Genomic DNA, 15,893 nt, shown 5'->3' on the forward strand with positions numbered 1-15,893 from the left:
GTTTCTCAAGGAGCAGTCTGTGGATCCCCCCAGCACAGTTTAGGAAGGCAGCAAGCCAGTACCTGGTATCAAAAAGATTGAGAAACGCTGGACTAGATGATTACAATGATCCCATCTGGCCTTGAAATCTATGAATACACTTCAGTGCTTTTCTGAAGTGCCCAGACCACAAGCTGGACACCTACAGACCCTTCCCTAAATCTAAGCAAAACAAACAAACTCGAAAAATAAAGAGACATGGCCTAGTATCGGTATGGCACACTATTCTTTAACATTAGTACAAAGTATTGCATCTTTCTGTGTAAGTATCAAAGTACTTGGAGGCCAAGTACTAAGAACAATACTGAAATACTGTGCACTAAGAACAAAACAGTTTATTCTGCCTTATCAGACAAGAGCTACATTCCCACCTAGTGAACTGAGAAATCAGCTCTCCCCCCTTTTTGGTGACTTCGGTGACAGATGATCAGTTCATCTTTAACTCTTCATGAGTTCAGTCAGGTAATGGTACTTTAACATCCTGTCTTCTGTTTTTCACCATCCGTTCCATACTCCCGCTGCACTGAGCCCCATCAGCCCTCTCCTTATCGATGCCTCATTTTATCATTAATTGTAGGCCTCCTTCCTAATTTTCTCATGCACAGGGGAGGTTGCCCACTCCTCCCTGCTTTAATTAAGGTCCTTTATTCAAAACAAAACCAACCCCCCCAGCATGTTTTGCTGCTTTGGGCCTGCAGAAATGTACACACACTCTTTCGAAGACATTTTCAACATTTTGTTTCTATTGAAAATGTGTAATTAGCAAATGTGAGCTGGGAACTCACCTTTTTTTTTTTTGGTTGGCTGGCCCACTCCCTTGGAGCTTTGCCTTGGGTGTATCACTCAGGCATGAAAAACAGAGGCTTAATTAATTAGATTGGAAGTATAAAATGCTGTTCTTGATGTGGTTAAGGAACATTCTACACTCCCCCCCTCAAGAATGTGACATTTTTGTGGAAATGTTGAAGAATGGGTCCATGAGCCAAACAGATAAGACTTCATTAAATGCGTACAGCAGGGAACCTCTGGTCTAGTATCTCAGACAGATTTCTCTCTCCCACCCCCACTCCACCCCAAACCCATTCATTTAATTAAGTCTAATGGTGTATCTGATTCCAGAACAATTCTATTTGCTGTTTATATTTCATGTAATTTATAGTACATAATAAATAGATTGCGAGAGGTGGAGTTATGAATAGTTTGAAACAGGTTTTCCATGTCCAGATCAAGCTGCCATAGTAAACAAACATTTTTCATTTCTGCCAAACTTAAGGTCCTTCTGCCCTCTCTCCCCCTCCCCCCGCCCTTCTTTTCAGCCTTGAAAAATGTTGTTAAAAATCCCAAATTACCCAGGGAAGTTGATCGGGTTTCAATAAAATAGTGACTTCATTGTTAGTAACTCCTTATTTCAACCTTCCCATGAATTGGCTCCTTTTTACATTATAAGCATTACATACAAAATAAAAATATATGGCTTCAAAATTCTGTTTAATGATATTATAAAAATAAATTTAAAGGCATTTTGGGTCCTCTCTCATGTCCTTATAAAGCACACTTTGCCTCTATTTTAAACATACTGATGTTATAGCAGAGAAGTCAGTCTCTGAAATGCGTCCTGCTCTCTTTTATCCATAAGTACAGGACAACAGTGGATTCTCAACTCTCTTTATCCTTTAGTAACATGCAATCCACAATTTTTGTGAGCAGCAGGTCTAAGAGATAACAACACAGATGTACCTTCATAAGTGTTTTTCCTCCACAAACCCACTAGTTCTTTTCTTTGCGGTTTCCAAGACCTGTATCTTTTAAAGCTGCCTGGAGCAACCCATCACACTGTATGGTCCATGAGGTTAACACACTTGTTTTAGTATTAGAAAAGATTGCGTTGCTCTCATAGTGTCTGATCCAAAGCCCACTGAAGTCAATGAGAGTCTTTCCATGGACTTTGGTTCAGCCCAAAATTCAGGTAGCATGCTCATCTCCCTCACTTTATTAGGGAATGCAGGCCAGGCAATTTAATCTCTTCTCTTCTCTAGGATGTTAGATACCATTGCTTTGGAAGCTACTTGAATTTTATGGAACTATTCCACATATAACTAAGAGCTTCAGTTAGTAAATAATCAGACAACATCCCATAATGAATTCCAATTGTTTAACATACACAGTAGAGCCCTTTGGTAGGACTGGTAAAATTCTTCTTCAATTTCTTATTCACTTAGCTAAAGTCATAACCCAGAGCTGCTCAGGCACTGGTAGTCATGAAAGTGAAAATCAGACCCTTTCTTCTCCTTAATAGCCACTGTCTGCATGGACATCATATTACAGTCTATCAAACACTCTGGGTGAAATCCTGTCCCTATTGAATTTAATGGGAGTTTTGCAATTGACTTCAATAGAACCAGGATTTCACCCTCTGTTTACAGTTGACACTAATCACTAAAGGAAGTGGACAATATAAACATTCCAACTTTAAAAGATTTTATTTTGGAAAACTACATATGATTAGCTGTTTTGAAGCCTTGGCTCATTATCAGAGTGGCCATATTGGATAAGCCAGTAATAAGTTGTTACATGTTATGACTAACTTGCTAGAATAAAGAATTGTTCAGATCAAGTAAAATGTCAAAAAACTTCCCCTCTCCATACCTTTTAACAGCCTGTTTTGTTACTAACAGTGGGCGAACCCATAAAAGGGTTGAAGGCTTAAGGTTTGATTTTCAGAGGTGCTGAATACCTCTGAATGTTAGGTTGCTAGTACAGATAACCATCCTGTAGGCTTATACGCATATTATCTAAACTACCTCAATTTCTTGGTTTTGGAAGCTTGAGCTGGAAAATTTGCCAGGACTCAAGGTTTCTTGTTTCCGGTTGAGCTGGAAAAATATCACCAGGCTAGACTTTATTGTGGTATTTTGGCATTTTGTTTTCAGTAATAGGCAGAACCAGGATGACGAGATGCTTGCAAAAATGAGAAAAGAATAAGAAAGAATGTTAGCATAACACTTTCAAACTTCAGAAGAGGTTTGGTTCGGTTCAAGCTGGGAGAAAGGAGCTAGTTTGCATTATATTATCCAAACTGGTTTGCCCAACCCTAGCTCTGAACCAAAAGCCACCTCAAGTTTGCAAGCATACTACTTGGATGCATAATGAGCAGAAAGCTGTGTGTAATGTATGTGTTATTTACCTTCAGTAATAGCTTCCATTTGGCAAGTGCATATATGGTAATCTCTCTCTAGTCATAGGTCACCTGCATTGTAATATGTTACCAGTGAATGCCCATCAGTATCAGCAGCTGCTATCCTTTGTAATAAATAATAATTTTCTATGACACTACTTGCCAAGAGGAAGAGCACCTTGCGGGAGATTTGTAATTTAAAGATTCTCATTTTAAATCCATTTTTGATTGGCACCTGACCCCTGGTAAAAGTAACCTCTCTTATTCCAGATAATAGATGGATATAAGTGTAGGCCCAGGCAAGCTAAAGAACCACTATATGTAACAAATTGGAGTAGAAGGAGATGCGTATGCTTTCAATAGAAATCCATGTTGACATTACAGTGTCTGTCGTTTATAGCATGTGTCATAAACTCCATTTTAGAGCTGAATTAATGGTGAAAATCCAGAAACAGTTTCTTTGGCCATATAAGGTGGGATTTTGACTCTAGTGAATCTGTTCCAAGAGGGAGATGTTATATATAAAAATTAAATTTCCATTCCCAACCTGTTCTCTGAGGTAGGTTCAGCAAAAAATGGCTCTGTGGTCCAGCCAACATTTTTGCTGAATAGCTGGGACAGACGTGAAAGCCAAATGCCAGATACCATTAAATAAGAAAGGTATATAAGAGATATCTCAAACCTTCCACAGTAGAAACACATACATTTTTGCAGAAAGGAAGTATTAGTAATGCTATTTAATGACTGAATTTCTGAGATGTTATGCTGGGATAGTGTTCTAAATGGTAGATATTTTAAGGAGCTACTGCTGAAAATATCATTGACCCTATGAGCTTCTGTAGATAGACAAGACCACCACTTTTAGGAGAAACCAGAAGCCTTCTACAAATAATTGGATGTAAAACACACGATTTCTAATATGATAAGTCAGAGATAGAGACCCTGTCACAAGCCAAACCAAACAAAAACAAAAAATCCAAACAAAGCTGCTCCCCCCCCCCAACAAAACGGGGGAGGGATAGCTCAGTGGTTTGAGCATTGGCCTGGTAAACCCCAGGTTGTGAGCTCAATCCTCAAGGGAGCCACTTAGGGATCTGGGGCAAAATCAGTACTTGGTCCTGCTAGTGAATGCAGGGGGATGGACATAATGAGCTTTTGGGGACCCTTCCAGCTCTATGAGATAGGCATATCTATATAAAACACCTTGGAATTTGGAAATAAAAAGTTCTTGGCCTGGGGTCTCTATTTCAATCTCTCCCAAAAGACAACAAAACATATTGACAGCCTGACAGGTTATTTCAGACACTGCTCAGAAGTGCCCATCCCAAAATCATTGTCAAGAAAAGAATTATAAAAACAATACAATACGACAGAAAGTGGATTTACCACCTGCAACATGCACAATAGACCATCAGCACAGCCTGACTCTGTACAGGTCCATCTCTGGAAAGGATATCTTTATATGCTCTTTTTAATTGCCATCATGAATTGCCAGAAAGTAGAACTATTAATGTGCCTGCCTTTGTGGACTACGTTTCCCAGCCTGCATTCCTTTCCTGATTCTTAGGCCTGGTCTACACTAGGACTTTAATTCGAATTTAGCAGCGTTAATTCGAACTAACCACTCAACCGTCCACACCAGGAAGCCATTTAATTCGAACTAGAGGGCTCTTTAGTTCAAATTCGGTACTCCACCCCGACAGGTGGAGTAACGCTAAATTCGACATGGCTAGCTCGAATTAGGCTAAGTGTGGATGCAAATCGAACTTAGTAGCTCCGGGAGCTATCCCACAGTGCACCACTCTGTTGACGCTCTGGGCAGCAGTCGGAGCTTGGATTCTCTGACCAGCCACACAGGAAATGACCCGGGAAAATTTGAATTCATTTTCCTGTCTGGGCACTTTGAATCTGACGTCCTGGCTGGACATCGGGGCGAGTTCCGCAGCACCTGCAACGATGCAGAGCTCTCCAGCAGAGGAGTTCATGTTATCTGTGAATAGAAAGAGGGACCCAGCATAGACTGACTGGGAACTCTTGGATCTGATCGGTGTGTGGGGCGAGGAGTCTGTGCTTTTGGAGCTGCGCTCCAAAACACGGAATGCAAAGACCTACGAGAAGGTCTCCAAAGCCATGAGAGACAGAGGATACAGGCGGGATGCAACGCAGCGCCGCATGAAAATCAAGGACCCCAGACAAGGCTACCAAAAAATCAAAGCGGCAAACGGACGCTACGGAGCCTGCCACCACTGCCCCACCAGTGACCGTGGACTCTGATTATGGGACAGTGTCGACGGACAGTTCCTCGGCGATGTTCGCGGACGGGGAAGATGAGGAAAGGTTTGTGGAGGACGAGGCAGGCGAGAGCGCTTACAACGCTGGTTTCCCCGACAGCCAGGATCTATTCATCACCGTCACGGAGATCCCCTACCAACCCTCCCCGGCCATGAACCCGGATCCTGGATCAGGGGAAGGAGCAGTCGGTAAGTGCTTTAACCATGTTAACTTTTATTCTTAATATAACAGGAATCTTAACTGTGTGAAAAGGAGGGCTCTCTATATATGGGGATAGAACAGAAATCATCCTTGGAGATCTCCACGAAGCTCTCCTTGCGTTAATCGAAAAGCATCAGCAGGAGGTTCCTGGGGAGAGCTGCCTTATTGGGTGCTCCGTGGTAGCACACTTTTCCGCGCCAGGCTTTCATGAGGTACTCAGGGAGCATTGCCTCCCCGAGCACGGCTGCATCGGGCCCTGGTTCGTGCTAGCTTTCACGCAGCATGCGCTCTCTATCTCCTTCAGTGACCGTCCTCAGGGTGATCTCGCTCGGAGACTCCTGCATCTAATTAGGGTAATTACTGTAATTTTACGCCTGGTCCAAAGTATTTTTAAAAAATCTACGGACAGACAGCATAGCACAGACTCAGCACGCAGCTGCGTGACGAGCGTAACGGAAAGCCAAAGAATATAATGGACGCTCATGGAGGGAGGGGGGAAATGAGGACGCAAGGTATCCCACAGTTCCTGCTGTCTCCGAAAAGTATTTGCATTCTTGGATGAGCTCCAAATGCTTCTAGGGTCAAACACAGTGTCTGCGGTGGGTCAGGGCATAGTTCGGCAATTTGCGCACACACCCCACCCACCACCAGAAGTGAAAACAATCCTCTGTTGACTCTTTTACATGTCACCCTATCTTTACTGAATGCTGCAGATAGACGCGATGGTTCAGCACTCAACACCAACATCCTTGCTCCCCCCACACTATGGATGGCTGATGGTACAAAAAGACTGGTATCCGTCCTCATCATCAGCCTATTGGCACATGGGGCAGTGCAAAAGGACTGGTAACCATGCGTACTAGCATCTGTGAGGTCGATCAAGGGCGCCTGGCCCTAATTTTTCATGGTAGATGGTGCAGTATGGCTGGTAACCGTCCTCATCATTGCAACAGGGGGCTGAGCTCCATCAGCCCCCACCCTTCCTGTGTAAAGAAAAGATTGAATTGCCCCTGGACTAGCAGAGGGATGATGGGCTCCTTCATCCACAGTAATTAATGTCCTGCTTGGACTATCATTGCAGCTGGAGGCTTCCTTCCACTCATTTCTCACAAACAAGTCACTGTCTTATTCCTGCATTCTTTATTACTTCATCACACAAGTGGTGGGACAATGGTATGGTAGCCCAGGAAGGCTGTGGGAAGGCCGGAATGAAAAGGTGGTGTTGTTGCAGGAGCACCCCCTGTGAATAGCATACAGCTCCAAATTTATGCAGGATCGGACACAGAGCAGCTGTGCTCTCTGGTTCTATGATACAGTGGTTCTCTAGTACACTTGCCCATAATCTAGGCAGGACTGATTCTATTTTTAGATACCAAAAAGGAGGGATTGACTCAGGGAGTCATTCCCAATTTTTGCTTTTGCGCCCCTGGCTGCTCGGCCAGGGGCACTTATGACAGCACCAAATGGTGCAGTGCAAAAGGACAGGTAACCATGCCCATCTTATTACCATCTTATTACCAATTTATGGTATGGTATGGTATGGTATGGTACCAATATGGCTGGTAACCATCTCTGCTGTCATGCAAAAGCAAAAGCATGCTGCTGTGTAGCGCTGCTGGCCCGCCTCTGTCAGCGGCATCTAGTACACATACGGTGACATACACAAAAGGCAAAACAGTGTCCATGGTTGCCACGCTATGGCGTATGCCAGGGCAATTCTGGGAAAACGGGCTTGAAATGATTGTCTGCCGTTGCTTTCCCGGAGGAAGGAATGACTGGCGACATTTACCCAGAATCCACCGCGAAAATGATTTGTGCCCCAGCAGGCACAGGGGTCTCAACCCAGAATTCACAGAGACAGCCTAGACTCAGTTAATTGTTCGCAAAAATGTATCTTTGCAAGGAATTCACTCCCTGTTTCCCATCTCACAGTTTCCACTGTCTCCAGACCTGCCACAGCATCCCCCTCGCAGAGGCTGGCAAAGATTAGGCGGCGAAAGAAAAAGACAAGGGACAAGATGTTCGAGGAATGTATGGGCTGCTACCTAGCAGAGGCGGACCAGCAGAGCCAGTGGAGGGAGACCGTCTCTCTGTGCCAGCGCTCACACAGCGAACGGGAGGAGAGGTGGCGTGAGGAAGACAAGCAGGCGACCGAAACGCTGCTTGGACTAGTGAGGGAGCAAACGGACACGCTCAGGCGCCTTGTGGATGTTCTGCAGGACCGCAGGAGGACAGAGACACCCTGCAGTGTATCTGCAACCGCACTCCCCCGCCACAAAGTCCCATACCCCCCTCACCAAAAATAATCAGGAGGAGGGGCGGCCGGGGACGTGAATACTGTCACTGCACCACAGCACAGTGCTCAAGTACCCAAAAGCTCTCATACCCTACATTTGCTGAAGTCCTTCACTTCCAGACTCACAGTAGTCCCAATCCCAGTCCCATCCCCTAACTGTCTACTTAATTAATAAAAATGATTTGCTGTTAATTACTGTTTCCGTTATGTTTTTTCAAAGAAGACTGTGTTTGAATGGGGGGCGTGGGGAAGGGGGTGGTTAATTGCATAGGACAGTCACCTTTCCCAGGGTACAGACATGGGGGCAGGATCAGCAGCGGGTCACACACACGGTGCAGTCAGTAGGCACCCTGGTCGGTATGGGAGGTGGTTTCCAGGATCTGTGTGGGCGGGGGAGATGTGACTTTGCAGCGGGGGAAGGCGGTTACAGATCTTATACAGCGGTCCTTGTCCTGGACCGCTGAGTCACGCAGCTGAGGAATCTGTATCCGTCCTCCTCCACCACAAGGTCACATATCCGCCCGCACACAGAATTCCATAAAGAGGGATGGCAGGCTCCGTTGAAAGAAGCTTTCCGGCACTGCGGACCGCTCTAGGAGCAGGAGCCTGTCATTCCTTGAGATTAGAGGCGGTCTTTACATCACCGCACACCCTACCCAGCACAGTCTGCGTCCCAGTTTCAACCCTTTCACGAAAAGTCATGAATAAAGAAACCTTTGTTAAGTAATAATGGGACATGTATTTTATTTTTACACGTGTGCTGGAAGTGGGGGTAACGGGGTGAACGGGGTATGTAACCGAAGAGGAGAGTCAACAGTCAGTGGGTAAAGAAACAGGGGCAGGTTCAGCTTCTCTGTAAAGAAACTGAACAGTCACAGGTCACGCTGCTCGCTGCTCGCTGGTATTTGAAGAGTTCCTTGTCGCTGTCCCAGGCGCCTGTATAGGGCTTCATGAGCAAGTGCATTAGCGGGCAGGCTGGGTCCCCGAGGATGACTATAGGCATCTGCACATCCACAACAGTTATTTCGTGGTCCGGGAAGAAACTACCTTCCTGCAGGCGTCTGAGCAGCCCACAGTTCCTGAAAACACACGCATCATGAACCTTGCCCGGCCACCCGACGTTGATGTTTGTAAAACGTCCCCTATGGTCCCCCAGTGCTTGCAGCACCATTGAAAAGTAGCCCAATTTCTCAGCAGCTGACTGTGGAAGAGGTGGACGATAAAGTGCGAGGAGGAGAAAACGGCGATGATCGCAGCGGGCTCCATGCTTGCAGTGCTGTGGCGTCCGCGCTGTCACTGACCAGAAAAGTGCACGAACAGATTGCCCGCAGGCGCTTTCAAGGAGGGAGGGAGGGAGGTTGTGATTGACGGTTCAATGACGACACTTACCCAAAACCACCCTCGACACATTTCTCCCCCCAGCAGGCATTGGGGGCTCTACCCAGCATTCCAATGGGCAGCGGGGACTGCGGGAACTGTGGGATAGCTTCCCACAGTGCACCGCTTCCAAAGTTGACGCTGGCCCCGTGAATGTGGACTCAGAAATTCGAATTAGTGTATTTAGTATGGATACACAAATTCGACTTCATAAGATCGAATCCACAAATTCGAACTAAGTTGATTCGAAATAGTCTTGTAGTGTAGACAAGGCCTAAGAGAATGTCTGGATGGAATCACTAAGAGCCAATTTGTTCCCTTACACTGGAGGAAGAGAGGAGCCTATTCTCCTTGCCCATAGAAGTATATCCTTGAGCCCCAATGAGAGAGAGCAGCATGGGTTTCTTGAGAAGCCCCTTCCTTCCCCTCAGGGACAGGATCTCTTTGTCCTACAGATATTCTATATGTAAACCTGGAACAGGGTAATATTCACCTTGGACAGTTTCCCTAGGAAGCCTGAAAAGGTTGTATGGCAGGCTCACTGCCCTGGGCCACTCTCTCCATCTCTTTTTCAACAGGCTCATAAAGTTTCCTTACACTGCAAGAGTCTTTCAAAATAAAATTACCTGAAACATAAAACCTTGATAGCAAAAGTCCTTCTTCCCAGTGTTCTCGTGGGGAAGGCAAGTTCTGGACCTCTTCCGCAACCTGAGAAAAAGAACTCTGGGTCATCCCTCACCCTCCACTGGCAAACTGTCCCCCTTTAATCCACCCCCAGTGAGAACAGGTTGCTTTTAGTACTTCCTCCCTTACCCCCCCTCCCTGCCAAAGTTTTTATCTTGATTGGATGACTGATTGGGAAAGAAGTGGAGCCTTGCCCCATCCTACACAACAAGCTCCTTGCTCCAGGCCCTTAAAGAAACAGTTCTCTCATTTTCCTGAGACTCAGTGGTCCCTTGGGACCACTTCCTCTCTCCCCTGCTATCCCCAGGGTTTTTATTCAATGGCATCTACTTGGAATGGGGTAGCCTGGACTCTGTTCCTCCCTCCCAGGCTCTTTCCTCTTTTCTATTCGGTCTAGCCTGTTACATGTTGCTATGCTCCATTATAGACCCAAAATAGTCCCAAAAGACAATCAAACTTGTGAGAGATACAATAATGCATCAATTTTAACTCATAGCTCTGAAATGCAGTTAAGTAACTTTGGATCTGATTATCTGGACAACAAAGTTACCAATGACAATACTAAACTCATTTTTAAAACACTGATATGTTCATGCACAAAACTTTGTTACAAAATATTACTCTGTTTTTCCTATTACAGGACACTTCTGAATTTTGGAAATTCAATGCTGCAATGTAACCAGGAGAGAAATGCAGTTTCCCCTGAAAACACAAGATATGAGTAATCTGATCAGAGCATTAGAGATAACATGACACCATTTTAAAACAAAACGAAAGTTGCTGTAAAAAATGAACACTTTAGCAGCTTTTAATAAAGTATAGAACTATGTAATCTATTTGTATCTATATATTCTAATACAAAAGGCTTTCTCAGCACAATGCATGTAAATTTGAGGAAATGTAGATTTAAATAAAATTAGAAATACATTATTCTTACTAACTAAAACTGAAAATTTTCATTTAAAGTTACTTAATCATGCTGAGAAAGTATGTACTAAAATGACCTCTATTAGAGATCATGAATAGCAATCAAATCTGTACAAAATAATGATTAAATCAGATAAGTTTGATTACATTCACAATTCAATGCTTCTACTGTGTTTTATTTCTAAAAGTGTAGAGTATATATTGACTTATGAGGCAAAGCTGGGCCAACTAGCATAGGGGAATTTAAGTAAATCTAAGAATGCCAATTAAGAAGAGCTCTGTGTAGCTCAAAAGCTTGTTTCTCTCACCAACAGAAGTTGGAACAATGAAAGATCTCACCTACCTTGTCTCTTTAATTACGTCTAGAGGAATTTTAAATTGGGATAGCTTACCTCTTATTCCAGACACCTCCTGTGCATATCATACCAATTTAGACCTGCTTGAGACTCACTTAGACATATTTACCTAAACTTATTTAGACAAACCACCTAGTAATATGTGACTTACATATTGCCTCTGAATTTGTCCCACAGATATTAAATGTATATCAGTATAACTCACATTCTGAGGGGGTTTAGAAGACAGAAGTTTAGAAAGAAAAGTAACTAACTGGAGGGGGTAAAAAAATTGTACATTAAGATAGCCTCCAATCTCCTTTAACTGACATATTTTACTGGCTCCCCCGAATGTAAGATACACCAAAGAAGACAGTTGTCTTTCACATCAGTAAAGAGGTTCAAATAGTTCTATGGAGTCTCACTGATTCCAGTGTTTCAAAGTTAGATCTAACTAGACCATGTAACCAACTGTGTCCCAGAGCTTTAGGACATGTTAATAACTTTAAACCCTAGTCATGTAAGGCCATGTCTACATATACATTTACATTGGTATAACTATGTCATATAGTTACATTCATATAACTATGAAAAATCCATACCCCTGAGTGACACAATTATACTGACCTAACTCCCCGATGTAGCGAGCGCTACGTCAAGAGAAGGGCTTCTCCCATTGACATAGTTAATCCACCTCTGCAAGAGGCGGTAGCTACGCCGACAGCAGCTTTTTAAGTGTAGATCTGCCCTAACGATAGTTATTGTAGACCTGTTGCAAAAATAGGTATTAAGTTAACATGTACTAGGGAACTTGGGGTGCCAGCAGGGTCTATATGGGCCGGTTAGTGTGTGTCACACTAGTGTGGACTAAGAATTCAGTGCAGTATGTATGCGTACTGTTGCACTAGCTTATAAAGCACTGCTAAATGGTGTGATGGTACAGATTTAGCTTAAAAATTACTGTAATATAGTTTTATTGATTCAGAGTATAAATAAAACTGTGTAGTGTATATTTACCGATTTATCTCAAAGTCCTTTTGAAATATAGCAATTTTATTTTTTCAAAAATTGAGGAGGAAGTCTTATTAACCACATTCATATTTGGTACCTGATGAAAATTTCTGTATCTGAAAATATGTTCAGTTCGCTTCAAGGTTTGGGCTGAGAGACAAACTGATTTTGTTTTTTCCAGCCAGGTTGCCAACCCTATAAAATACTATATTGGAAGGGCAGTATCCCTGCCTTAGGAATAATGAGATGTAGATTTGGTTGGTCTTATATACAGAGACTCTGTAGTAGTGATTCCTCCTGAAGGGCACAAGCTCCTTGGAAGTTTTTACCAACTATGAAGTAGTTCTATATATTGAGTACATCTATTTTTCCCCACTTATTTTTGGATATTGGGACACAGAGGTTGTGGACCTGCCCAGGTCTGTCCCCAATGACTTGTCTCCTTCCCAAGCTGTTTGTAGTTATTACAGAGATCCACTGTATCTTCTTCTGAGGGTGCAAAGGCCTCCTTGAATAGCTTCTCTGCCTTCCCTCCCACCCCACCCCCACTCCACTGGGCAAAATAGTTCAGGGGACTTTACAGAGCCCCTCAAGTGAATTTTATCACTAGTGTACATTTTGGGGGCTTGGTCCAGTTGCACATTTGTTGATAAAGGCTATGCTATAGATATGCAAACTCTGGATTTTAGTAAAGTCCTTGATACATCTCACAAACTGTACTTGAAAAATGAATATGAATTGGCTTGGATGTGAGCACTAGGTGACAAGTCAAACCAAGGCTAATGATAAATGGCAACGTATCATGTTGTGGAGAAGTTGCCACAGAGACTGAAGTTAGACCTAGTTTTATCTAACATTTATTAATGATCTACAAGAAGTGGTAAACAGAACATTAAGAAATGTACAGATATTAAAATTAGGAGGTACTGCAAAAAAAAAGTGTGGACAAAGAATAATTTTTAAAAGCCCTTTAAATAAAAGATTTTTTTAATAGGCCAGAAAAAGCAAAATGAGACTCAGCCAGAAAAAATGCAATCAGTTGTCTGAGGAATAATCATTTAAACAATATATATTGTAATGAACCTGCTTGCTCATTACTGGTCACTGTGTAACTTCCAGTGCAACATCCAGCCAGCAGAGGGCTCCATAATCCCTTCAGCCCTGAAAAGAGAGGGTGGACCTGGCTCAGGAGAGAGCTAGAGGCTATGCACCAGCAAGAGCAGCAGAGAGAAAACCAGGCTGACAGTGGGGCCAGTGGTAGCTTCGATAGGCAGATACTCAAACAACCTGCAAACAAGGGGGCCATGTGGACAGGTTCAAACAAAATGGAAGAAAGGACTGAACTCTGGCAAGAGATCTGAAGACCAGGGCATCTTACCTCTGGGAGAGGAACATGCTGAAAGTAGACTGAGTATACTTGGAACAAGGCTGGAGAAGTTTACCTCAGTCTATGGCTGTGGTGAATAAGTCTATCTTTGGGACTCCAACATAAAAATATGTTGGGAAGGATGAAAGTCTATTTCCCATTCATGATACTGGGAAAATTTTCTACTGAGAGTGTCTGCCTCAGTGTTCTGTATGACGGAAGATAGGCTGATGAGTTGTAGGTGTGGTAGCGAATGCACCATTCCAGCAAATGCACCAACTCTGGCACAAAGGGAAGGCGATCTTGCTCCTTCCTGGTGGCTTATGTAAAACATGCATGAAATGTCTGTCAATCTTTATATGCTTGCCTCTGATAAGCAGTAGAAAATGTGAGCAGGTGTTCCAGACTGCTCTGAGCAAGCTGATATGCAGTATGAATTCAAAAGCGGACCATTTGCCTTGAATGGCATGGGTGTCCAGGTGAGCTCCCCATCCCAATAGGGATGCACCAGTATTAACAATAGGGGTGACTGAATGAAGGGAACCCCTGTGCAAATGTTGTGAGGACATGTTCACCAGTCAGGAGACCATCCAGGGCATTGATAGAATTTAGTTTAAACTGTGTCTGCTTGGAATATATACCGTTCTGAGCCACTCTTGAAGGCAAAGCAAGTGGAGTCTTGCATTAAAAGGTGTCCGCAGATATGTGCCCTAGTAGTTGAGGACAGTTTCTGGCTGAGGGCTGGCCTGAATTGTCAAGATTAATTTGGCTAAGGTATTGAACCTGTGCGATGGGAGGAAGGCTTTGGCTTCTACTCCATTTAGCTAGGCTTCTAGAATTCCAGATCTTGCACTGGGATTAGAGTGAACTTTTGGACATTTAGTTGTAGTCCCACCTGTAGGACAAGATCTATAGTCTTGTGTGGCTCTCGAGGCATTGAAGGAAAGAGTTTTCAGTAGGCAATCATCTAGATATGGGAATATCATAATTTGTTTGTGAAGGTGCACCACTACTACAGAAAGGACCTTCAAGAACACTCTGGGTATGGATGATAGACTGAATGGGACCACCTGGTATTGAAAGTGGCCTTGACCCAGAGTGAATCTTAGAAATCTCCTGTGGGATGAGTGGATTGTGATATGAAAGCAAGCATCTTTATCCATAGGTCAAAGGCCAAGAATCAGTCCCCCTGGTCCAGAGATGGATTATTGCTGCCAAAATAAACATCTTGAAGTGTTGTATTTGCACAAATCTTTTGAGTGACCTTCAATCTAGAATGGGTCTCCAACCGCTATTCTTTTTAGGTATCAGGAAGTATTTGGAATAGAAGCCCTTCCCTCTGTTTTGGGTGGAAACTGGTCCTATAGCACCTAGTTTCAGAAGATAGTTTGCTTCCTGACATAAAAGGTGCTTGTAATGAGGGTCCCTGAAGAGGGATAGAGAAGGAGGGAGGTTAAGTGGATTGAATATCCCACGGAGATGATCTCCAATACCCACTTGTCTGTGGTTATATGCATTTTTTTGTCAAAAGAGTAAGGCAGTTGATAAATGGATGGAGATGTTTGGACTGTTTCAGCAAATAAAAGTGCAGGTGGTAACTCGGGGCCTCCTACTGATCTTCCCAAGCCTGTGCCCTTAAGGTTTTTAGGCTTACTGGTGGTACCTGTACCTGCAGATCCTGCAGCCTCATAGGTACCTAATTGTAGATCAGTCACTGCCGGGATGGTCAACCTTGCTGGGGACCTCTTTTTCTTGGTTGATTCCCTGCTCAGGTGACTTGTAGCCAGCTTTGAAGTCACTGGAGAATGCTGAGCAGAGGACGTTGATGGAATCAGCCTTGTCGGGGACTGTTGTATGGGCAGTGGGCGGGGGGAAGGCTGGGACTTGTCTGAGTGAACTTTACATCATGAGGAATCTTAATTTTAGTTCAGTTTTTCCTAACCCTTGATTTTTTATTTTCAGGCCAAAAATGCACTTTTGAAGCACATGACTCTGAGGTAGCGAATGCCTGTCACTGACTGGAATTGCTTCTCATCAGGGAGGGAAAGAGAGAGAGAGAGAGAGAGAGAGAGAGAGAGAGAGCGCACGCACGCACTGAAATCCAGGGGAGACAGGCATTTCAGAGTTCACTTCCTGAGAGGGAAGAAACAAAGAACTAACTAAAGAGAGGGAGTTATCTGTTCTAGTAAC

Source organism: Mauremys mutica, chromosome 8, assembly GCF_020497125.1.
Source record: "Mauremys mutica isolate MM-2020 ecotype Southern chromosome 8, ASM2049712v1, whole genome shotgun sequence".
In the NCBI taxonomy this organism is placed as follows: Eukaryota; Metazoa; Chordata; order Testudines; family Geoemydidae; genus Mauremys; species Mauremys mutica.